We start from the raw sequence: 24,934 nt of genomic DNA, 5'->3' as shown, positions 1-24,934 counted from the left end.
TATGTTGACTGCATGAAATTCTTCCCAAAACGTTCTTGTAAGCAAAGACCCAAAGAAACCCTGTGCATAACGGCTGCTTTTCCAGGCTTGTACTGTGTGTATTTCACAGCAAAGCAACGAGTACAAAACACCATCATACCAGAGTTTTACAAATGCTTACCCTTGGAGAAGATGTCTGTTTTGCGCAAGGGCAAAAAAGAGATAGTGAATGATCGACTTAATTCTGTTTAACCCAAAGTCTGAGCACCTCAGGGAGATGCCCTGCGGCCAACATTGTCTCCAGGTCAGCGGTGAGTGGGCAGGGACCTTTGGGCAGCGCTGCCTGTCTGCTCTTGGGCGGTGCTGCTCCGCTGCTCTGGTGGGGGTGCTGAGACAGAAGAGAGCGGCACGGAGCTGCCAGCACCATGCAGCACCAGGTGCTCACAGGGGCAGTGCTCACTAGGGATGCCTTTCTTCTGGGGCTGGAAAGACATGCAAATCCTCATACGGTAATAAGTGCTTCCCAAAATTCAGCGTCTACACATACTCCATTGGTAGGACCCAGTGACACTTTTTAAGTGTGGCAGTACTTGTTTATGACAGCAAACTTGTCCAGTTAGTGATAGGGAATTTAGTCATTCTTTTCTGCTTCAGAATGTTGGCATCTTCCATAAATGTGTGCTGTGAGATATTGGAGTGGGAAACCATCGTAGAGAAATCACTGAGATGGCACAGTAACACATACAGAGGTGGTGCATGGGCCTTTTTCTTCCAGAAAATCTTAGTAGAAAAGCACCTTGGTGAATTACAGTGTGCAATATACAGAATTCCATCATTACACTTCTCAGATGTTTTTTTGCAGTTACCTGAAAGCTTTGGAGATTTCACTCCTGTACCACTGCTGCCTCCGACCACGGCCAGTCCCGCTGCAACCCACAGGGCCACCCAGCAAAAGAGAAAGATGCGCTTCAAGGTCCCCAGCACCAGATTTCTTCCTTTTCAATATGTGTTTATATATCCCATACCTAAAGATTCTGGCTCGGGCACGCACAGCTTTCTGCACAGGTGCGGCTTCAGTGAGACCAGCGGCATCACTGGCCGCAGCGGTGGCGGCCAACCGCCCGCGGAGCCCCGGCAGCGCGCAGGGAGCCGGGCAGAGCGGTGCGCTCGGTGGCAGTGGCCGCGCCGATCCGCTTGGAGTCACTGCAGCACAGCACCTGCAGTGCTGTGATTCCTTTCGAAATCATTAGGTGATGTGCTTGAGTTGAAGCAGGGCCGCGAAAGCTACGTTTTGGCAGACAGTTGAGGAATAGCTTTTTGCTTTGCGGAGTGAAGTAAAAGCGAAATGTTTGCTTACTGGGGGGGAAAAAAATGGAATTAGTTCATGACTTCCTGTCTGTGGTCAGCTATGTGCTTGTGAACCACCCCACTGAAAGGCTGTGGCTGCTCACACACGTCCCTGTGTGTGTAGGCATGCACTTCAGCAGGGCTGGGAGAGGAGAGGAAATGGGGAAAATGCAACTTTCTCGGTAGCAAATGAAGACCCCTCAAAATGGGCAGAGATTGACAGAGCACGGCTGCTGGGAGAGGTACCGTCCTCAGGCTGTTAGCTAAGGGCAGCTAACCACGTGTTTTATCTCACAGAATCAGCAAGGCTGGAAAAGACCTCCAAGATCACCCAGTCCAAATGTCCACCTATCACCAACATGTCCCACTAAGCCATGTCTCCCAGCACAACATCTAAACATGAGGGGTTTAATATTCAAACTTCCAGCTTTGGGCTACTGCTGTTACACAGCCAGCCTGACCAGTACTGTTTAATCAGTAACCAGTGAGGTTAAATGAGTTCAAACATCAGAGCATTTTATACACTCGTTATAACTGGTACAAAGTGCTATAACTTGCTATTTACCAAGCCAACATTAAAGTAAGTCCTTCACAGCAGTGCAGTTGACAGAGAGGTAAAACAGCATTCCAGTTGCAACAGTATTGAAACCGCTAAATGTATTACTTTTCGGTTTTGGTGACTTATAATGAGTAGAGTGGACACGAATCCACTTCAGATGCAATTCTGTGTGTGTGATAGAGATGAGATGATGCTTCCTGGGCAGGAGCGGCATAGCTGTGTCTGTCATGAAATATTTTGCTGTCCCCCCATCCCTTCTCCTTCTCATTTCCAATCCAGACATCCATAACACACTGAAGTACCAAATGAGATGTCCACAGCACTGCTGCTGCCCCGATTGCCACATCTCTTCTCGTCTCAAGTGCTCTTATGTAAGCAGTGACGTATTTGCTTCTGAACAATATTCTGAGTCGTCAGAGAAATGCGTGTTCCATTTACTCTGCAAAGGATTGAAACAGAATGCAAAAGTGATGCTGAGCGGGCTGCAATTGCAGTCTGCAGTTCTCTGGGCAATTCCAGAGGGATTGCAGCAGTTGTTATTGAATAGCATTTGTTGGAATGGTGAATACAACTCGAAATGCTGAGCAGGAATGAAGCTACTTTTGTTTGTCTGATAACGCCAAGGGGCAGCTTGAAACTAACTTCAAAATGCACATCGAATCTTGTCATTCTGGGTATGCAAATTCTCTGTTTAAAGACGCTATGAAATTTACAATTAAAAAATTGCTCGCTGTAAAAACAAAATACCTTTCAGCGGCAATTGCTGCATAATTACGTGCTCACATATATTCATCGTTGGACTGATAGTATTTTCTGCTTAGGAGTGATTCATGTACTTTTCTCATGGAATTTGAAGTTGTTTTCAACGCCGGAGAGCTAACGATGGGCAGCTTGTTCTGCTGACAGTGGAGGATCCTAACTTGAATGTGCCTGTAAATGTGCCTCATTACCACGGACTAGGACCATGGTACCTTGTAGTGTTTAGAGTGTACAACAGCTCATGGTGCTGTGCACAAATACATCAAAATGGAGACTTCCACAGGTTTTATAGAGATCTGAAAACCTTTCACACACACATATTCAAGAAAAATGCCAAATTCTGCTCCTTTCTGGAAATGTCCCCAAACAGCTCCCATAAACGTGTGTCTTAGCAATGCAACTGGCAACCTTTAATTATATCATCTTTTTCTTAGCTGCTTGCTTGATCTCAGTGATGCTTTCCATCTGCAACTCGTCTCCGCTGAACGTCATGCTTTCTATTATCTGTGTAGTTAAAAATGAGCAAATGTGTTTTCAGAGTTTCCGCTGTGGCAAACAACGTACTTCATTGCGTTTATTTAACTCCTTTCCACCTTCTCACTCCAACCCCACTCTGCACGCTCTCTGTTTCTTCAGCAAAATATTTTCTGGTGCATGACATGTCTGGAGGTGTTCCGGTATTTGTAACTTCAGCCTTGTGCTGACTTTGTAAGGAGCTTGAAAGCAGAGAAGTTGAAGAATCTGAGATATTTCCAAGAAGTACAGGTCCCAACAAATAAGGACACTTTGAATTTGATCGTATTTAAAATGGAGATAAAGCCTTTAGTAAACTTCCATGAAAGTGCAGTCACTTTTCAGAGAGCTGTTGTTGCAGAACTACATTAACTGTAATTTGGGATTGTTTCTATTATAAATCTGGTAATTTGGCTCTTTTAGAAAATGGTAACAGCTTTAAATTATCCAAATGAACTGCATAACAACATTTTTCAAGATAATTGTTGCACTAATCTTTCTATTTGCTAGATAGAGCATACTTGATGTACTTGATGTTCAACAAAATGCAACTTTAATGAATTAATGAATGGGTGAGTACTGTAAATATACAAAAACTTCTCTTCTGCTTTATCAGAGTCACTCTCAGATGTGGAAGGCAAAGAGATGGATACGGTGAATTCCAGTTCATGTGGCACAGTGAAGCAACCTGCCATTCAGTAGCAGACAGTGAGATGCTCTCTTCTCTCACCAATGGGAACATCAGCCTGGGGTTACTGCTCCCTGGAAGCAGGAGGAGGATTAACGAATTAAAGAATGGGAAATGTCCCCAAAAGGCAAAAATCCTTCTTTGGCTTTTCACATCAGTGTGAGTATAGAGGGGAGGAATATGCAGCACAGGAATTCTTGGGGAAGGGCAGGCCTGTGGGTGCTCATGGAGATATGCTGCCAGGATCCTGCAGCCCAGAGCACCCCCATGGCACTCAGAGGAACAAGCATGCACTGATTTTGGCAGAGGATAAATGTGCCCAGAGGGAGCCAACACTGAGTCATGGCATTACTAGAATGCCAGCTCTAGCTGCTGCTTCATGGTGTATGGCACATGAAAGAAGAACTGCTTTGGTCTTCTCCATCCTGGTTTGTAAAACATTTGTAAAATGTTGTGGATAGGCTCATCTGTATGCAAAATCTCATGGTGCTTCTCCATGTTCTGCTTTGAAAGGATGGACAGGGCTGTGGGATGGAGGCGTGAAAGTTGCCTAAAAACCTATGAAAGCACAGTGGAAAACCCTGTGCCATCACCCCTTGGTGTTACTGTTATTGTACCTACGTTGGGCTTAGAGCCCAGTTTGTTACTGCCCGGGAAAAGACTGCGTTTTTACCAAAGCCCCCTCACTGACCTACCTAAAATGACAGACACACCTTCCTTATGCTTGAGTAAGATGAGGGATTGGTCTAAAGTTGTAACTCTGAACCTACTGCAGCCAACAATAAAACCAGCATTCACAATACAATGGGACTGATTAAGTCCTCCAAGGAACGATGTGGAGATTGATCTCCCAGGCACAAAGCAACCAACATAATCCGTGACTGGAGATGCAACAGCCTTGGTGGTGGGCATAGTCACACTTCTGAGAGACCAACTTCTCCATAGAGACATGTTTTGCTTTGATTGACATAACTTTAAAAACATTCCCTCACCTAAAAGAAATCACAAAATATGAGGAAATTGAAAGTTACATGTAATGAACAAATTAAAATTTTAACTGGTAAGAAAATGTTCACAGTTTGTTTATTTGTTTTCCAGGCTTTTTTCGTTTGTTTGTTTTTGTTTTTATACATGATGATAATGATAATGGTCTTGAAAATCTTATAAAATCATAGAATGGCCTGGGTTGAAGAAGGACCACAATGACCATCGAGTTTCAACCCCCCTGCTATGTGCAGGGTCGCCAACCAGCAGACCAGGCTGCCCAGAGCCACATCCAGCCTGGCCTTGAATGCCTCCAGGGATGGGGCATCCACAACCTCCTTGGGCAACCTGTTCCAGTGCATCACCACCCTCTGTGTGAAAAACTTCCTCCTAATATCCAACCTAAACCTCCCCTGTCTCAGTTTAAAACCATTCCCCCTTGTCCTATCACTATCCACCCTCGTAAACTGTCATTTCCCCCCCTGTTTATATGCTCCCTTCAAATATTAGAAGGCCACAATGAAAAAACAAATTTGAGAAATCTGAAAAAAAAAGTCTCCTACAGAGGTTTTCAGTTAAACAAACCCAGCAAAGTTAATTTTCTACTAATATGTGTTAGGGAATTGAGTTTATCTTCTGTATCTCAGATCATTAAAATTGATGAAAACCCCAGACTTTATATCTCCGTGCAGCAACGATCTGAGGAACAAAACTGTTCTTTATTTTTCCATGTGTCAAACACAAAGCTCCTCAGACCAAAGCTGACTTTTGCCAGCTCTAGCATGAGATTGCTTCTGCCAGCTTATATGCGTGCGTATTGACACGCTCTACAAATACTGTGCTGCCCTGCAGATTTACAAAATTACTCTATGATCGTGAAGTCTGTGTCCCTCTTCAGCCTTTGACAGCCTTCCCCATGCCCTCCAGCGCCCAGCTGCCACTCTCTTGCCTTGCAGTTGCTGTGATATTAATGCTTTTCTTCAAAACTCCCACGCAGCGATGATGTGAGCACATAAAACCTCAGCTTCCCCTTCTAAATCTGGTGGGATTTTCTTGCCTGCAGAGGAGGTGACGAGAAACTGAAAAAGTTGACCCCTGTGTTCTGCCCACTAAAATAACCCCCAAGGTTTCCACGGCCTTTAAATGAAGCTCATAGTATTATTCTATTTAAGCATTTAGAAACACATTATATATATATATATATACAATTAGTGGCCCAGAGTACTCCTGTATTATTTCTCCAAATTGCTGATGAGTCAAGTTTTTGCCAAACAAACTGTTACTGTTTTTGCTTGGAATCAGTCTGATAGCCTGGTACCATAAAATTTTGGTTTCTGTTGTTATTCAACAGTGTCAGGAGTGAGGCAGACACTTTTTCAGTGTGGACTCACAAATATCTGACAGGCTGACCTTGACTTTTCATCTACAGATCCCCAAAATGTTTTTGGAGCCATAACTTACCATACATACAATAACGGAATAATATAATAGGAACCTCTGCCATCAGAAGAAAAACAGTGAAAACACAAGAGAAGGGAGTTAAGAAGCTCTGGATACAAGATTTTTGTTAACCCTGTGAGTACGAACACTTCAGTAACTTGCTGACCTTCGTATTATTTTAAGTATCTTCCTCTAAGTCTTCACTACCAAGCCTGGGCAGAGGTTAGCAGCCAGAGTAATTGGTTTCACTTGTTTCTTTTCTGAAGGCTGGACAAAGGCTGCTGTCCATAAGTGACCACTTGATAAGTTCTTTCATCAGACCGTAATTGCACAAAGATGAAGCACGTTTCCCAATAGTACCAATGAAATGCATCATCACTAAATGGTGACAAAAGCGACTTCAGTAGCTCTGATATAGAACGACACTTAAGGCATGGAACAGCAGTTTTAAATATCTCTTCCTTCCCTACTGATGTAAAAAGGTAGGAAAGAAGAGTTGGGATCATCATTTACAGGGAAAGGAAAAAAGCCTCTGTTTCCTGCTGCAAGCCAGCAGAAAGCTTCTTCTTGCCTAACGCCATTTCATACGTTTTTGCTTAGGGAGGCTGAGCAGTATTCCTGCTCGGTTGCCGGGGTTGGGAGCTGCTAAGTGTTATGTCACACATAGCTGTGCCCTGCGTCCTCACGCTGGGCTGGGAACTGATCCCATGGTCAGCCGGTGACATTTCCAGGGGCTGGGAGAAAGCGGGGGCAGGCTGATTCATTCTGTGTCTCCTCTTCCTCCCCGCTTGTGTCTCCTGCTCGGGCTCCTTTCAGCCTTATTCATGAGCAGATCACCGAGGAAAGAGAATGGGAAAGTTATTTGCATTCCAACATTACATTTAAAAGCGATAAATTACTGGCAGCTATAAACAATCTCCTCGCTGACAGCACTGCTCATAAAAATCTGTGTTTGTGTGTGTAGTGTATTAGGTTGTGTGCGTGCATATTCAGCCTTGTGGGATTTTTCTCCCAGTTATGACAACAATAGTAATTCTTCTGGGCTCCAAATGCAGTGCCCGATGCAACAAATATTTGTTGCTTTTTCTGGTTGATGTAGGTTTGACTCAAAAATCGAGTCATTGCCACTGCTTTGAGCTAAGTTTTGGCTTTAATCTAGGAGAGAAGACTGTGAAGCCCTTGGCTAAAAGCAAGATGAACAGGAAAAATATTTGAACTGGTGATACGTACTGTAGTCAGGAAGCTACACACTCTGAGTTACTGCTGAAGAGGAGTATGCAGAGGGAAAAATGAAGAGGAAGATCAAAAACATAATGTTTGCTATGTGCTCACAGATAAGCTGACTACTGAGAGCTTGGGAGCAGGGCTTGCAAGTAGAAGGAAAACTACTCTGCTTCTATTAGTACTGCAGTCCTAAAGGTGCGACTTCGAGAGCAGACTGAGGGTGGTGGTGATGGTCTGCATGTCTGCTGCGCAGTCCTTCGTGGTAGTGATACATATGAGGGGGTGAGAGTAACACAGTGATCTTTCAGCCTGGATTCCTGGGATCCAGTGTTCTTTCCTGAACATGCTCAAGTCCTCAGGCCGTCACATCAGGGGAAGAACAGAATAGAAAAGACTGCTGGAAAAGAGCAGTCTGATTGTTCAACATATATTCTCTTAAGCAAACCTACAATAATGAACAGGCAGGTTTTTCCCTAGTGGGATTAAATTCCTGACATTACTTCATCTTGAAGATACATTTAGCATCTCAAAGCCAGCAGAGTCCTCAGCTCTAGTGTTTATGAGGTTTGAAGGCTTTGACCACCACACTCCACTTCTTCAAGAAGCTGTTGTGCCAGACTGAGCATCACTCATGCATTTAGAAAGTAGTGTGTTGGGATTGCCCAGCTGCCTCCCAGAGGGGCAGGAGCATTGCAGGCCACCACTCTGTAAACAGATATGGAAATACAAGGGAATTGCCCTTGCCCCAGAGGTGCTTATTGCAGGAACTGCTGTCTGGAAGAGTTCTCAGCTTGAGATTAGCTACAAGCTGGGATGATTTTTGCCACGTTTTCAGGTGTGTGGATAAAATCATACATAAGACCCTGCCAAGCCAAGGTCATGGGGTGAGAAGAGAAATCCTGTTATTTGTAATGAAACCTCCAAGCACGGTTAGTGTTTTCAGCCTCCAAATGACAAGGCCCTTCCTATCTCCAGCTGATTTCAGGTAGTATCACAGCTCCTCTGCTCCCAGGGCAGCAGACCAAGCATGCATTGCAGGTCTTGGCATTTGCTTCCCAACTAACTGGCAAATTGCTAGTGAAAAGCCACCTGGGAAGCAGTGTCAGGGCTGGAATAATAAAGGAAGTCCACATCATGCTGAAAACCTCCTCAGGACAGGCAAGGCTGTCTTGCCACATAGGCAGTGCTGAGACCCAGCTAATTCACCTCGTCGCAAGCTGAAATTTGGCCTGCCTCAGCTTAGAGCACTTTCAGGGCTCTAATTTCACTTGTAAGAAAAGGTGTGATGTTCTCATGCTGGCTAATGAGGATTCCCAGAGTAGTACAGTATGCTCCAGGCTTGCTGTATCCCGTGTCACCCTGGGTTTCTCCACCCTCCTGTGAACACTGGGGCTGCCTTCATTAGCACAGATGTTCCTGAGATGCTCACATTCCTGTTGGATCATGGTAGTACTGTTAAAGGGGTTTAGTGAGGGGTAGGTTAGGTTGTGTGAAGATTTGGGATAACAGCATGACAGGAACGCGGGCTTGGGCATGGGGAATTTCCAAGAGGAAGCTGCAGTTCATAGAGAATTGCCGTTCAGCTCTAGCAGTGGAGAAAAGTAAATTCATGAAGCCGGTCATCCACACTGTGGGTTAGAGAAAGGAATGCTGTGTGTGCTGGCAGATAAATACCTGCACATTAACACGCGGTGTAACTGGACGCTGCTGAGGTCTGCACGACCCCGTGGTGCTGAGTAGCACAGTCTGGTTGAAAACCTGATCAGTAAGAGGCAGCCCTGGGCAGCCCGCTGCTGGCTGGGAGGGACGGAGCAGGCCCGGCAGATCTCCATGAGAAGCGCCACTCACGCGGCAGGGAGATCGGAGCAGGCCGAGCCTGCGGTTCACATCTCTTTGTCAATGGCATCCAGCCCCTGGCCTTGGGAACTGACTGGCGGCAGTTTGCAAATGTATGTGCTTGGCTGGGAGCCTGCCGCTGCCTTTGTCCTCGCGGCGCAGGGGGGCTAATAGGGAAGCCGGAGCGTGTCATCTCTGACTGCCACAGCTTCCAAGCAGTAACATGATGGGCAACTTTTCAGACAATATCCAACATGAACATTCAAGGCTGAGCCTATTCTTCTTCTAGACACTGGTACTGACTGATTCCACATGCTGTCTTCCAGACTCGGTTGCTGTAACAAGCTAGAGCCCTGAATGTGGACCATCACCTTCCTGCTGGAAAGGCCCAGGGAATCAGGGAATCCAAAGGAGTTGAAACCATTTGTGTTGTTAAAAGCTCACGCCTCTGGACATTATGTATAATGCTGTAGATGCAAAGTAGCAAGGCATTTGCAAGGAGTTTCATATAACATACATGGAATTATTTGTATTTTTTTCATTCTGTCTTGCAAACCCTTTTCCTAGTACTTAGAAGCAAACTGCATGGATGTGTACACATTTGCACCATGTGTGAAGGTGAATTAATTACAGTGCAGACTGCTTGAGATGAGAGTGATTATGGCAGAGGAAATGCGCACCATCTCTTCACTCGTGGGGAAATTTGAATCAGGCGGCCGTAACGAAAAATCTTCTGGAGCTTCCATTGAACTTGAAGATTGAAGTGAGAACTTCTGTTTTTCTGGAAAGAGCAGAGGCTAAGTCTTTTGAGGTTTGATAATGGGCAAAGACAATGATTAGAAAGGCCTTGTTCCTCTCATATTTGATAACAGATCCCTCTGGTTCAAGGTGGTCAAGCTTCAGTATTGCTGCTGCCTACCACTGTTCTCTCTCCTCTTCCAAACCATGAGCTGATGGATTGGATGCTGTGGAGCAAGGCAAATGGAAGCCTTTATAAAGAAACAGCAGGGGCTGGACACTTATGGATGAGGTGTATTGAGAATTACATCTAGTCTGATGAGTGCATGACAGCCTTGACTGACCTATACTGGTGATGGTCCTGCTTTGAGTGGGAGATTGGACGAAATGACCTCTGGGAATCCCTTAAAACCAGCACAGCTCCTGTCCAGGAGTCCTGAACTGGTAGAAGCATGTGTTGTCTACATCTACAATAAGGTACAACTCCCCTAAAATTATGCTGAGTTTGGTGCTCTCTTACTCTTTCCCTATCGCTAAAACTACCTTAGGACAGTTTATGTCCTAATGCTCAGTCAGGTGGGAAGGCTTTCCCTAGGTCTGTCCTTCAGCCTCCAGAAATGTCTACAGAGGAAGTGGCAGTGGAGAAAAGCTTGAATTTTACAATTGCTTCTTTAGAAAAATAAAGGCTGCAATCTCAAACCCGTGCCTGTACGTGCTGTCAGGTGACTGTGAAAGGACAGACATTTTTTGGAACTCCGGTTACAACTCTGATTTCTTTTGCCAGAAAAACAGTAGTGGTAACATTTGATTTGCAAATCTGGCACACAGGCACCAGCCCAGTTGAAAACAATCAACAGAAGCCATTTCCTCGGTGCAAGTAAATATATTGACATGTGTTGACAATAAACTGATTTTGTGTACTTTTGGAAAGGCAGAGAGCATCCCATATTTTAACTGCTTAGCTCCTCTGAAAGACTATATGGGAAAATATCTTTCGCAGGCTATAGAAGGCTGTTCATCTTTCATATCTCCGGAGTAGTCATGATTTCCTCTAATTATAATAATACAATTTTTACGGAATATTCATGCTATACTGAGCATGACAATAATATATTAAAAAGTATGCATAAAGCATATGCTTTAAGATATGTGAAGGAGTTAGGATTGTTAAATAATATATTTTTTTAACCTGTTACTTCCATTATTTCCACTTAAAATACATAAATTGTTAGTAACGGTTTGGAAACCATTTGTCATCTTTGTTTTAAGGCATTCGTGTCTTGCTGAATGAATAAACAGCAAAACTATCCTTTTACTATTGTCAACTGTTAAAAATAAGAGACTTTGTACTCTTATTGACTCTGTAACTGAGGCTCCAACTCAGCGAGACCCTAAATTCAGTTTCACCACTCTTGCTTTGAGACACATTCACGGGTGGGCAAGCACTGGGGTGCTGCATGAATGTGAAGCACCTGCTTCACCCAGTCCTCTGGGCAGCCCCAGGTGGGCAACCATGCCAGCAGGGAGGGCTCCCGCAGTGCTTTCCCTGTCACCTTCCCTGGGCTCCTTTTATAGCTTTGAGGAATCATCAAATTAGGTGCAGACTTGTCCGACAGATTTAGGAAGCAGACCCTGAGAGTGTCGCTTGTGCTTAGTGGGTTTTCTGGCACGGAGCAGAACAAGGAAAGGCTTCTGGATCCTGCCCAGGTCTCTGCTGGAGCTTCACAAGCCACATGGTGCTGCAAAGGAAGCAGAGGCTGCAGACCCTTCCACCGGCACTCACCCGTCAGCATGAGGTTGTGGCAGCACATCTATATTAAACAGAAATTGGAACAAATCCCTTAAATAGCTCTTCTTCTTTGTAGGGCCGTTGTGCCTGTGTGCCTTTGGGTTCCCAGCTGCTTAGGTGGAGGGAGAATACCAGTGAGTTTTGCAAAGAGATACGTTGTTGTAACTGAAATGCTCGCTTCTAGTTTTGGGCAGCATTTAAAGGCAAGGGAAGCAGACTGAGCAGGTGTGTTATCTGAGGTGGGGAGTCTCTCTGCAGAAAACGAGCCATCCTAGCTCCATAGGGATCATTAGCCGTTTCCTGACAAGCAGATTTTCCAGTACCTCCCAGCATCTCACTCCAGCTCTCATCAGCGCTGCAGCTTTGTCAGGGGCTCTTTTCTACGGCAGTGCGGCGGTATTTCCCTCTTCTCTTCACCAAAGAATGGAAAAATTACTCAGTACGATAAAACAGGTTTTTACCCACTTTGACTTTTGTAGACTTGTGCATTACAGTCTGGCTTAGAACATGAACGTTATAACCCCCTGGTGAAATTCTCACTCGCAAAAGGGATGCAGTCCTGGGATAGTTGCTCGCCGCAGTTGTCACTGCCTGGCAAAGAGCAATGCGTGCAGTGCTGCTGCGCTTGGATGCACTTGCAGAGACAAAGACCGGGTGTCAGCCTCTGCCTGGGAAGTCAGAGACTTGGTGGCTCTTGTGCCGGAGAGATGAGTTTAAATAAAAACAGCATTTCCAACGCAGGCTCTTCATAAAGAGATCAGCGTCGTGGCAGCTGATGACACCACTGCACGCGGGGTTAGCAGTGACACGCTGACACCTTACGAAGATTTTTCCTCATTTCCTTAATTACTGCTAACATAAGCAGCCAAATCTGCACCCGTTGTAATTGTATTTACGCCATTAGCTGCTAGTATTGCCTGGAAATGTTTGTGGATGGAAACAGACACTGAGTGTGCGGGCAGGCTGTTTGCTAAAGGCATTAATGTACTAATTAATGAAGTGCCAATGCACCTATTTAGCACTACTTCGCTAACACTGTGTTTAAGCCTAGGCTTCAGATGTTTGATGTCGAGGATGCTGCTAACACCATGCTGGACTGCCACATAAAGCTGCAGCGAGCCACTCTGCATTGCTTTCTTGGTGCAATGGCTTCGCATGAGCTGCTACCCTTGGGAGACTGAGAGGCATTTCCATAGCACCGGGACGTAAGGAGCATCTCATCTTCAAAAATTTGGATCCACATCATTTTCATCTGCGCTTTACAAATTAGTTAGAACAGGTATTGTGCTGCACAACTGAGTTTAAATGTCTCTTCCCATCCTTTTTAGGTCATTTCAGTCAAAATTAGCACGGTTTTATACTGAACTTTTTGAAGAGTAAAATTGAAAGAGGAAATATCTCCGTTTTCCTGAAGGAGTTTCAGGTAAAGGTATGGCTGCGGATAAATATAGGGAAAATCCTACAGAAAATATTCCAGCTTCCACTGTTTGCACTTTGTTCTGTCTAAAAAGGAAGACAGTTACTGAAAAAGAGATTTGTCTTTTGCCAGCGCCCCCACATTTCAGAATCGATTGTCATTGGAATGAGTTGTAGAAAAAGCAAAAGTTGAGCCGCCTCTCATTTCGAGATGCCTGAGCAGAAGTTCCTTGGTGAAGAGAAAGAATAAAAGTGCCTTTGAAGCCCCAGGCTGAGGGGAATAATGGTACCGCGTCGTCTCTAAGGGTCTGCCCCAGAGATTACGCTTTAATTTAGGGCAGCTTCGCAGGGCGTACTCCCTCTCATCTCCCTGGGTACCTCCTTAAAAACACCCATTTTGCCTCATTTACTGCCCTCTGCAAATTGCCATGTACTCTATGAGGGCACTTTTCCCCAGCGCAGCCCTGACCTGCGGCAGCAGAAGAGCGCGGTGCGTGCAGCCTGCTTACAAACAGGGAGAAGGGTGCAAGCAGGCTGAGAGTCAGCAGCTGCACAATTTCTGCTCATGTTCAAATGGAAAGCACTTGATGAAATACATAATTTGCCTGGATGTTTTCAGAGTATTTGTGCATTATCTTCCCCTGCGTCTGCCAGAAAAAATCATCGGCCTCAATGTTGTATTGTTTCACTGAGAAAGCCTCAGTTAGAATCATTTAAAATATTTCTCTGCTTTGCTGTGAAGCTAAGGGACAAAATTATCTCCTGGATGTACAGACAACACAGCAGAGCTTGGTATGGTAAACCCAGAGCACAACAGCCATTGCAGTCAAATAGAAATCCCATTATTTTTTGCAAGAAGAAGCAGAGTTGTTAATAGAAATTCAGCTCTAATTTCCTCAGAGCTCTTATTAAACAAATAAGCATGCTAATAACACCAGATTGGGTCAGGATTTAGCACAGACTTGTTTTTATAAACCAAACAGGCAAAATAAGCCATACATTTGTATTTCTGTAAGCACCTAACTTTCCCAAGTTGCATTTGCAGTTGCTTTAGCCCCTCTGGCAGACACATTTAATGTTACCCATGCTCCATCTCAAACGATGCAAATGACTTTGCAGAGCTATTTGCAAAGCACACGAAACATCGCAAGCGATGCAGTGTTATCTGCGTGCAGCTTTACTGTGAATATGATTGAATTCTTTGCAGCACAAGAAAGCAACTAGTTATTTTACTGTGCCAGAAGATTGGTAACTATTTATTTACACATTTATTATTTGCTCCACTCTGAGAATAAAGAATGAGCCTGAACTACAAAAGCTGAGCCTGCATGAAGGCCCATCAGTCTCTCCACACTTCTGCTGTCAACCCTATTATAGGGGAAACATTATTCAAACTGCAGGCTCCAAACTCCCAGGTAACTAGAGACAGCAGGAAGCTCTGTTTGATATCAAGTATATTCTTTATCAACCTTTTTGTTGTGATGGGAAGAAATGATCGAACTTTACTTTCATCTTGCTCTGTCCTCACATCACCCAGTAGGTGAATTGCTTTATTGGTGAGCCTTGGCCAAAAGCTCTTTGATATACGCTGCCCTTTGCAGCCATAAATTTTCCATCTTTCAGACAAGGTTTGAGACTTTCCCTGTCCTGCTATTCTATCCCTAAGCGATTAGATGCTCTTTTCAGAATGAAAGATGAGCCTTCACGGCAACTCTTGGCCCTCTCCTAGGTACCATAAAATAGCCATAATTTGATTTTCCTAGCACTGATCAAAGTTGTGGGTTTCAGACCAAGACTTATCACCTGCAGGCGGGCTGGTGCTGCGCCTCGCACCAGCACAGCTGCGGCACAGAGGGCAGTGAGCTCACGCTGGAGGCACAGCCAAGCAGGGCAGTGGAGACAAATACTGGGGTGTGCTGGGCATGGACCTATGCTCATAGGATGCACCAAGCCTGGCCAGCCCTGGCATGGGGAGCTGATGGAGGTACCTGATGAATTACTACACCATGTGTTTTTTGCTGGTATTTGAAGTGACCGCAGGCAAGGATCTGCACCCGGTTCTTAATTCTGTGGCAAACAGATGGGAGGCCTGGTGATCCCAAGCTACACAGAGGACTGTGAGGAAAAGGTCATCAGTGCTGGCACAAACTTGCCATGTAGCCATGAGCAAGCCATGTGAAGAACCCTCATGCTTCCCCAGGCGACAGCATGAGCTTTGTGAGCACTCCTCTCTCTGACTATGAAATTGGGAATGTAACTGATCACTTCCAACTGCGTTGCAAGGAAGGGCTGCACTGGCAGTGCTGGCATGGGAGCAGGCCGTGTTGACATAGCACTATGGGCACACCAGGCGCTGCTGAGGGTTATTTCCCGGGGACATCGTGAGAGGAGCCAGCTAAGAGCTGGCGGCATCCTGCCTTCGCAGTTAGATGTCTGCGGTTTAATAGAGACAGCTGGGGAATTCTTTATTTATTTCTCTCCTGGAAAAGACTGATGAAAGCAATTTTTCTCAGTTTGGCCAAAACATTTCTTTGACAGCTTTTGAGTTTTCATTAAAAATGAAAACAAAAAATGTTGTTGCTTGAAAACAGCATGAAAGCGTTTTGGATAGCAATAATCGTAATGTAGGGGCATTTCAACTCAAACAGGAGTTTTGAAAGAAGGTGGTAGGCCAAGCGCAACCACTTTAACCCCAGACTCCCATGAGGTGGAGAACCCACCACTGTGGTTTAGTATTTGGGCTGCCACTTTATTTCTCTGCAGTTTCACCTTCACAGTGATTTGGTGGAGAACTACAAGCAAAAATGAGCAAACTGGAAGGCCCTGAGTGAGGCCACATGCTATTCCCGAGTCACAGTGCCTGCCAGCTCTCTGTTGAGGATGCCAAGTTGGGAAGAGTTCAGTGAGCCAGAAATAAATACGTTCATATAGCCTCTAAGCGAGAATGGAAGGACGACAGAGCACCTGATTTGCTGCCTCTGTGCTAGCAAAAGGTCCTTCTGGAGTGAGGATCACAAAGCTGGGGAGCCAGGCCTAACCTATTGGTGGGGAGGATGCCAGGCCTTCATGGCTAAGCATGGTCTTCAGTGGTGTCATCCAGATGGTGCTCTGAAATGGTGTCAGTTTGCAGAAATACAAAGCCTGCACACTCAGGGAAGGTCAGTTAATTGGAAGCACAGAGCCAAGTGTGCCCTGACTACCCACACCTGACGTGGCTACTGCTTTTCAATGGAAGGACGGGTTCTTCCATGTACAGCTCCAACAGCTGATGGCTTTCGTGTCCATGTTGCTCATTCAACCGATGTATGGATGCTCACACTGCCCCACTTCAGCTGCTCCTTTCCCCAGTCCCTATTGCCACCTCAGCTTCCCTGAAAATATGGATCATGCCCTCTGTCCCCATGAGATGCCAGTGTCCTGTCAAAATTCACCAATTACTTGATTATTCACTTCTGAATGGTAAACAGATGGGAATTGTCATTCACTGCTTAGAAGCCAGAATGTCAGAAAAGAGTGGATGAATGGAGGTCGTTGTGCATTAGCTCGAGCAAGGGACAAAGTGTGCACCTTGAGAAATATAAAGCAATGTCCTCTGCAGCACACACTCAAAGCAGTATTCAAAGGTGACGAAGGAGGCTGTTGCATTAGTAGCATGTGTTTTCGTAGCAGATGTGGCTCTGATTTGGGTTCAAACTGGTCCAGCTAAGAGCTGATGGAACCAGAGTGAGCCCACATGACTGCCCAGCCAATACCACCATTCCTGGGATGTAGGAGCTTCCCAGGAGGCTGGCTGTTGGGATCAGTCATGCCGAGGGGCGCAGGGAGGCCAGAAGCAGCGGGCTGTCCAGTGCCAGCAGCACTTGGGCTGGACGGCTCCAGCCAGAGCCCTCAAGAATGGAGAGGGTTCTTCAAAAGGAGAACAACCTTCGACCCCCAGTCATCATTTTGGCCATCAGGTCAACAGTTGTTCCACAGAACATCGGCAATTGTCTTTCTCCTTGTGTCAGGAGGCTCTTGAAACATTATATGAGGATAATTAAGTGGTGAATAAGGGTCAGCGTGGACAAATAAATCAAACTGATAGTTTGAACACAGACTGATTGAGCAAAAACAAGAAATTCTGCCATGCCTGTTAGCGCTGCTCTTGATGTTAACTGACTTTGTTAACATTACATCCAAAGGCAGCAAGTGGGAAAGCTTTGTGAGGAATCAAAAGCTGAGCAAAGAGACATGGGCTTTAATTGTTCAGCTTTATTTTTGAAATAAAGACATGCAGTGCATCAATTTAGCTGACTTTAATGGACCACAAAACTGAACCTATTCTTTAAAATGCTAATTAAGTTTGAAGATTCGTGCCTCTCGCAGAACGGGGATGCAAAAAATGCCAGTGCCACATTCAGACGTGTCAGAAGCTGTCGTACAGTCTCATTCAGAACAAGTGGGTAAAGCGCATAGCATCGTGAGAGAGGAATGTGTGCCTAGAGCAGCACAGTCTATCCATGGAGGAGATAACATCCAGGTAAATAACGTCTCTGTATGTACAGTGGCTTACAGAAGAATGCATCTTTATATGTATTACAAAATTGGCTTGGGATGTTAATATCGACACAGTATTGCAAACCTGCAAGGTGATCTGAATAGAAGGTTTGCACTCAGAACCACAAAACTAAAGGCAATTGACTTAAGTTAAGGAGTAAGGGTGAAAAAGGGGCAGTCAGTCCTTGAAGCACTCTTAGGGGTGTGCCCATTAGCGCATGTGTCTCTAAGAAAAAATGCAATTGAACGTGGGATATAACATATAAATTTTACAGTTATCCTTAAAAAGAATAAGTGTTGGTAATAAGAAAATCAAACTGATGTTTCAGGACTTTGCTTTAAAAAAACAAAGAAGACCACCCCAACAAGCCCTCCTTGTATATTTACTTCCCCAGCCACAGCAAATATCGTGTTTGCCTTTTGCTTCTGCTCTTTCCCCAGCACCACACTTCCCAGAAGGTGCAGGTGCTGTGCTTGTGCATGGAACCTCAGAGAAGGAATGCTTCTTGTGCTATGAGTGGCTGCCTGACTTTCTCAGCCGTTAGAGGTGCAGAGAATTGCACAGAAAGGTGATTGTAATGCAGCTTCTCCTAAATATGTCACCTTTAACAGAGCACTGAGCACAAACCATACCAGTTCTGACTTTTAGGACTGTACCCAGTATTTAAAGGAGGAAACCCATATTCCTACACACGCTAGCAATTTTCTATTAAAAATTAATTGGTGTCTTTCTGCGCTGCCGCATTTTGTTTCATACACACAGCTATTATATAAGGAAACAACTCAAACCGGTAACAGATTTTGGGATTAAAAATGAAGACTGAAATAGCGTGATGCTCTCCTTCGTTTAGGCAACGCCAATCTCTAAAGCTGAGTTTGCAGCAAACATTAATGATTCTGCTACTATTTTCTTTCATCTTAGAAGATACCTTATGTGGCACATTGCAGACACATAAAGTGTGTCTGTCCCAAGTATTTCACAGTCTTGTTCAGCCAAATTTGAAATAGGAGACCTGATATGCTGAAGTTCACTGCTTTTACATGGCTTGAGTCTGCTATTTTTGCACTGCACGTTATTATGTGGTATCTTGGTATGCATTTATTTTTGTGCTGCAGGAACTTTCCTTCTGGCTGAGCTCCTACAAATTTATTATTGCTGGGCTTTCACACTGTAGGATACAGCATTACTTCTTAAGCAGAATGCTGTGAATGCTTAAACATGGGGAGCTTGTCCTTGCAATCGGACTCTACAAAAGCGAGTAAGTTATAAGAGATAGATTTAATGATAAGCATGTAAAAAAAAATTCTATGGGAAATGTATCTGTGCACCCACATGAATTATGAGGGTTTGCCAAGAAAGGTGTAATGGATTATGGTGAAAGATGAAGGGGAGCCCACACCATATCCAATCAGCCTTTTACTTAAAGGTCAGGACATTCTGTCTGGGTCCACTTGAGTTTTTGATTCTGCCGTTTCACTATTCAGGGGCACAATGTAACTGTCAGTCTCAACAACGGTTCCTCGAGCCACTGGCTCCACTGCTCGCAGGGCACCACACAATATTTCACAGCCACAAAACAATTCACTGTCTGCATAGGCAAACCATATGATTTCCATGGGGAGCAATATTGACACACCCTACTGAGCGCTCTTAAGGGGACTCTTAAAAGAGTTACATCTTAAAAAAGAGAGGGGGAAAAAAAAAAAGAAAAAGTCCTATGGCTTTACTATTCTTCTCTATGACTAAGTTACCAAATAGCATTTTAATGCTCTGTCTCCATGAGATGAAGTTAAATGCAAATAGTCTCTGTGCCTCCTGTCCCCTCTCTCATTTCACCAAAGGGAGACAGCTTTACTGCTATGCAAAGGCTTTTTGGTCAGTAAGCAGTAGCATGATAGATAATAGGAAAAATTTAGCACGTGAATGATGGTCTGTTTGGATTTTCCCCAGTGAGTATTTACTGTGTTATATTACTCATTTTCAGCTCAGAGATAAATCCAGAGGCCGGTACGCATTTATCAGCGAGAAGGGCCCTGCTGATGGATCGTGCTGCTGTGGTTGCTCCCTTCGAAGTGCCTCACCTGCAGAAACACGCGAGCACTGGGGGTTTGCTGTCAGCAGGAGAGCTGCTGCTCTGGGGTCAGGGGAGAGGAACCACAGCTGGGAGCAAAAGGGATGGAAAGGAACCTGGAGACAGCTTCCCTGCAGGTCCCTTCAGCTAGGCTTCTATTTCATTTTCAGTGTTGTGTACCTTGCTCAGAACAGGCTCCAGAGCACATGACCTGACCTGTCGGGTGACGAGCACCGCCAGGTGCCTGGGCTCAGCCTGCAGGCTGCCGCCTGGGCACGTTTTTGACCTTGAGGTGCTAATGCTGCAGTAGCTCTTTAGAAATGAATTTTATCTCATTGTTCCCGCAGCGCTCTTCAGCTCTATTCAGATGATGCAGCCAACTGCAAAATGGCATCACCGGTGCCTCGCTCTGGCCCCTGGTTGCATAGGAGACAACGCTCTGATCCTCATGGGGAAATGAGGGGTGCAGGCTGAGCTTGAGGCCAGGCTTGCTGTCCCATGGGCCAGGCTGGCAGTGTCCCTGTAGCAGACTGCAGTGCTTGTGAGTGCCATGGAGACATTTATTCCAAGAGCTTCACCTGGATGCTAGCTGTGGTGTGTCAGGCACATTTCTCCAGGTCCCAGAGCTGGGTCAGAGCAGCATGGGCTGAGCATTCAGCAAAGTCCCAACCCACTGCGATAACCCCTCTGTCAGTGCTATGCTTGCCTATGGCTGAAAAGCTTCCCCTGCTGAACGCAGGGGGTGAAACTGTCTGGCAGCTGGTCAGAGCCCAAGGGATCTCGGTTTGTTTTAAAAACACTGTGTTCTGATGATTCCAGAACAAATTACCGTGGGGTTGGCTTCTCCTTTCCCCCTCTTGTTAAAGCTCTATGTGAGTTCTCAGGATTTCCTGCTTTAGGGTTGTTTTTGTGTGTGTGTGTGTTTTTTGTTTTGTTTTGTTTTTTTTTGTTTTCTTTTTGGTGGAAAATTGTTGTAAAGCAGAAATTCTTCCTCCTGATGAGCTTTGCTTGCATCTCAGCCATCTGTTGCCTGGGCAGTCCCATCCAGGCTGGTGACGACATGATATAATGGTCCCTTCTGGCTCCCAAATATCTGAAACTGGTGTGGCAGGACCCTGCTCAGCAGCAAGAGCAGGACACACAAATGGACCAAGTGCCACTGCTGCTCCCCTGGTTGTGCTGGCCTGCTGCTGGCTGGCACACACTGACCCACTTCATCACCTTGCTCTGAGATGTGTTTGGTGATGCTTTTGCTTTTCACAAACTACTTGTCATGCAGCAACTGGATCCCTAAAGCTTGCACACACAAATCTGTGCTAATTACCTGCAGATTCTTTCTTCCAGTGTCCACCCATCTGCTGTGGATTCTACAGGGAACCCTGCCTTCATTCCCTTTGGAAAGGGTTTGACATGAAGGGAGCTCTGCACTTACAGTGCACTGATTTCCAGGTGAGGAGTACACAGTTTATAATAGACATGCTCATTTTCCTCTTCAAGGCATGAAGGAATGCCAAAGTTAGCCTGATTTTGCAGCTGCCGGCAGGTTTCCACCAGTATGACAAAAAAAGTCTCTGAGAGTCCCCAGGGCCGGCAGCTCTGCTGGATGCACAGATCCAAACCTAAACCCACTTCTCTCCTTGGCCTGTGCAAGTTCTGCACCGTGAATGGGGATAACGCATCACTAAACCTTTCTGCTCAATTCAATCGAGTCTATCAGCCATTTAAAAGGGGAACTTAAGGTTCATGTGCTGCTGCCAGGTGGAGAGTGCACAGCCCATGGCTGGATAGAGCCCTTGATTTGATTGCATCCAGCCCACTGTCAGCTGTCAGGATCCCCTACAGTGACCACTGCCAGAACAATGCAAGCTAGGTTGGTCCACAGGCTGCTCTAAATTTACCCTGGAGCTAGAAGTCAGCAGGTCTTGGACATGAGTAGAAACTCTGAAGTCTGTCATAACTTTCCATCACCTGTCTTTTCCCACTGTGTATAACTTGACCAGGGCAGAAAATCTTGCTTTACCATGCAGTCGTTCAGGGTGATATTTTTTGTTCTGAAGCAATGAAATGCTGCTATTGGCAGAGAAGAACTTCTTCTGAAGCGCTGCTGATCCCAGGATAGAGCAGTATCCCATTGGCACAGTAAGAACCAGTCAGGAGTCCTGCCTTATCTGCAGAGCCTGGGAAGGAATGAAATCCAAGAGGGACCTGGAGGTCCCAGCACTTGGGAAACTCCTTACGTCAATTAAATCAACCTTTAAGCTCCTTAGGCTGCAGTTTCAATGGAGAAAAAGAAAGAAAGAAAAAAAAAAGAAGAAGGAAAAAAAAAAAAAAGGATAATAAATTACGCTAGAAGCCAAATGCATGTGTGTGTGCAGTGTAGTGAGGGGCTGGGTTATTTATGAAAAGAAGCCAGCCATAAATAGACTTGTTTCTTGTCAGGAAGGATATGCTCAAAATCTCTCCTACAAGATGGGAAAACTTGCCTGTGCAGCAGTCCATGACAGGCACATGTTGCGCCAGACAGCTCTGCACTGGAACAGTGCTTGCCTGATGGACATCCAGCCTCCCGTGATTTGTGATGGGAACGGCCACTCCAGCACGTCTGCTCTGAGGCAGCGAGGGGTGGCCGGCAGCTCCGAGCACCAGCATTTCTCTCTTGCTGGCTGCGAGCGCTTCACAGCTCCCGTGCAGTGGGGCAGGACTTTCTTTCTGGTTGACGCAGGGAAAGTGGGCTGCGGGCTGCAGGCTGAGCTTCTGATCAGCACGTGGCTCCCCTGACACCCTCCACACAGTGCTTGTGGAGGAATGACTGCTTGGGTTCTAACCTCTGGGTTAGCACCATCCCCTGCTTCCGAGACAGGTGCTGAGTGCCCCCCACATCTGGGCTGTGCTTCTTACCCCACACGAAGCAGCAGCTTCAAATAAAGCCAGATCATATTCACGTCCACTAGGAACAATGGACGCTACGATTGCCAGAGCTGAGGCTGTCCCGAGGCTGTGCGCACTCTCATCATGTGTGATGTGCTGTGCCCTGCGTGGCGCTGGTGTGCCCTGGCTGTGGGGTTTCAGCTGTACTCTGCATTATTAATGGTGGAACAAAGAACGGCTCCAAGCTGCAGCCCTTGACAGCTCTGCTATTAACTTGTGCGAGAGCAGAATTGGGCCCAAAGTGCATATATCTGTTTTCAGCAACATTTAAAATATGCATTGATGCTCCACACTATGGAGCCTTTACAGTGCATGCGTCAGTGATAAGTTTCCTCAGCATATTTGGGCTTTGCAATGTCACAGGCTCCCAGGAACGATGAAAAAGGATAGGGCACATAGGCGGCGATGCTCTTGTTTGAACCCCATTTGTGTTAGTCCTTGTCATGCCTTCCTCCAGTGAGATGACAGAAGCAATCATAAATCGGGCGGTTTATTTCCTCCTTTGTGTGCCTATTCAATAAAACCAGCCAACCCTTTAAAAATGCTCTAAAAACATGTGAATGGCAGGGGCGAGAGGGTGGGGGGCAGGAGGAGGGGAGAGGAGGGCTAGGAAACTCCTTTGCAGTACAGCACCAATTCTTCTAGCTAGCTCTGAGTTTTCAGCTTTGGGGATGCACGAAACTCCCCTATCTACACCTCTTCATCTGAGAGCCAAAGGCAGTTACTGGGGGGCTGCTGTGCTGCAGGTTGGTAACTGGGAAGCGCTGTGTCTCATTGGGCACTATGCCATCCCAGATGAGCTCTGGGAAGGCTGCAAGATGACAGACATTCTAGTTTCAGAAAATGACTTGTCCCTCACACCTGCATTCTTCCCCCCATACACTTTGCACTTCCATTATAGTAAGAGAAAGTGAGTAAATATCTTGATCTGGAAAAATCTGAATTGCAGGATCAGATCTGTTGGTTTGGTTTTGATTATTTCCACGCTGAACCAAGAATATGCGTTCTTTCTGTCCTTTTGATTTAAAGGTATGATTTTTATTTACACTGAGGACACATTAGACCACTCCGAAGGCACAGAGGGGCCTTAATAAGTGAGTAAATTACATTTTATACCCACTTTAAGGTCTATTTATTCTAATTGAGCAAAGCCCTAACTGTACTGGAAATCAATGGGAATTCTGCCACTGACTCCAGAGGCTCTGGGATTTTGCCCAAGTGCAGTGTAAAATGATTTATACAGAAGTAGCTGCTAGCCCTTTTTTTTCCTAGAAAGTGGGATCTAAAGGTTCCTGGAGCCCCTTTTGCTGCAGGATTAAAGCAGGTGTGCACGTCATTCTTTCTATTCGGTCCTGGAGCATTCACTGCTTTTTGCTTGCAAAAATACTTGGTTCAGGTCCCCAGTATAAGCAGAAATACACACAGAGGCATGGGGAGGGCTGGGGGAGAAGGAAGCACGTTTGCTTCCCACACTGGAAGGCACTGAGTGATAACGCTGTGCAGGAGAGAATTACACTATAAGAGCCAAATTCAGCCCATAACACGGCAACAACACGAATGCCTCCCCGGGGCGCCCTCCGGCAGGTTGCGGAGTGCCATCCCCAGGCTCCAACAGATGCCCAGCAGAGCAGCTCCAGGCCCGAACCCTCGCCGCAGTCTCTTGTGTTAATGAGGACTCTTGATGCAGTTTAAGGGACACTGGTGAGCAGTCCTAAATCAGCGTGCGCCCTGCTCAGGAAACTTTACAGCGGCTGCGGAGGCCGGGCTGTTTGCATTCCAGATGTGGTGCCTCTACCCTGCCTATGACCAGCATTCATTTCTGCACTCCACAGCTGGTCCATGTAAATGTGCCATATTGCGGCCCATCTGCTCAGAGAGCGCACAGTGGCACATCTCTCTCTGACAGTGGACCATTTTATTGAACGCTATAAATATTGAAATTCATAGGCATGAAGCAGCAGATTTTTAATGTTACTTAGAGAGACATTTGAGCCACAACCTTTGGCAGCAGCACACGCTACTAGTATCTCAGTACACTGTGCACCATTTGGTTCAGACTCATGAACAACTTTTCCAGAGATTTCATGGCTCTCCAATCCCAGGTAAAATGGAGTACAGACCCTGTG

The 24,934-nt window shown here is 45.7% G+C and overlaps 1 long non-coding RNA gene across 1 annotated transcript in view; it reads left to right on the top strand.

Annotated features, from left to right (window-relative positions):
* LOC121110360 overlaps window positions 1-13,882 on the top strand; it is a 32,599-nt gene extending 18,717 nt beyond the window's left edge. The window contains exons 2-4 of the long non-coding RNA XR_005858913.2: window positions 3,774-4,004; window positions 6,259-6,404; window positions 9,656-13,882. This is a non-coding gene — a long non-coding RNA (uncharacterized LOC121110360). The remainder of the gene's footprint in view (window positions 1-3,773; window positions 4,005-6,258; window positions 6,405-9,655) is intronic.
* The last annotated feature ends 11,052 nt before the right edge of the window (window positions 13,883-24,934 follow it).

The sequence above is a fragment of the Gallus gallus genome, chromosome 3, assembly GCF_016699485.2.
Source record: "Gallus gallus isolate bGalGal1 chromosome 3, bGalGal1.mat.broiler.GRCg7b, whole genome shotgun sequence".
NCBI lineage: Eukaryota > Metazoa > Chordata > Aves > Galliformes > Phasianidae > Gallus > Gallus gallus.
Note: the sequence above shows the minus strand (reverse complement) of the source record. Positions and strands in the feature narration are given on the sequence as shown.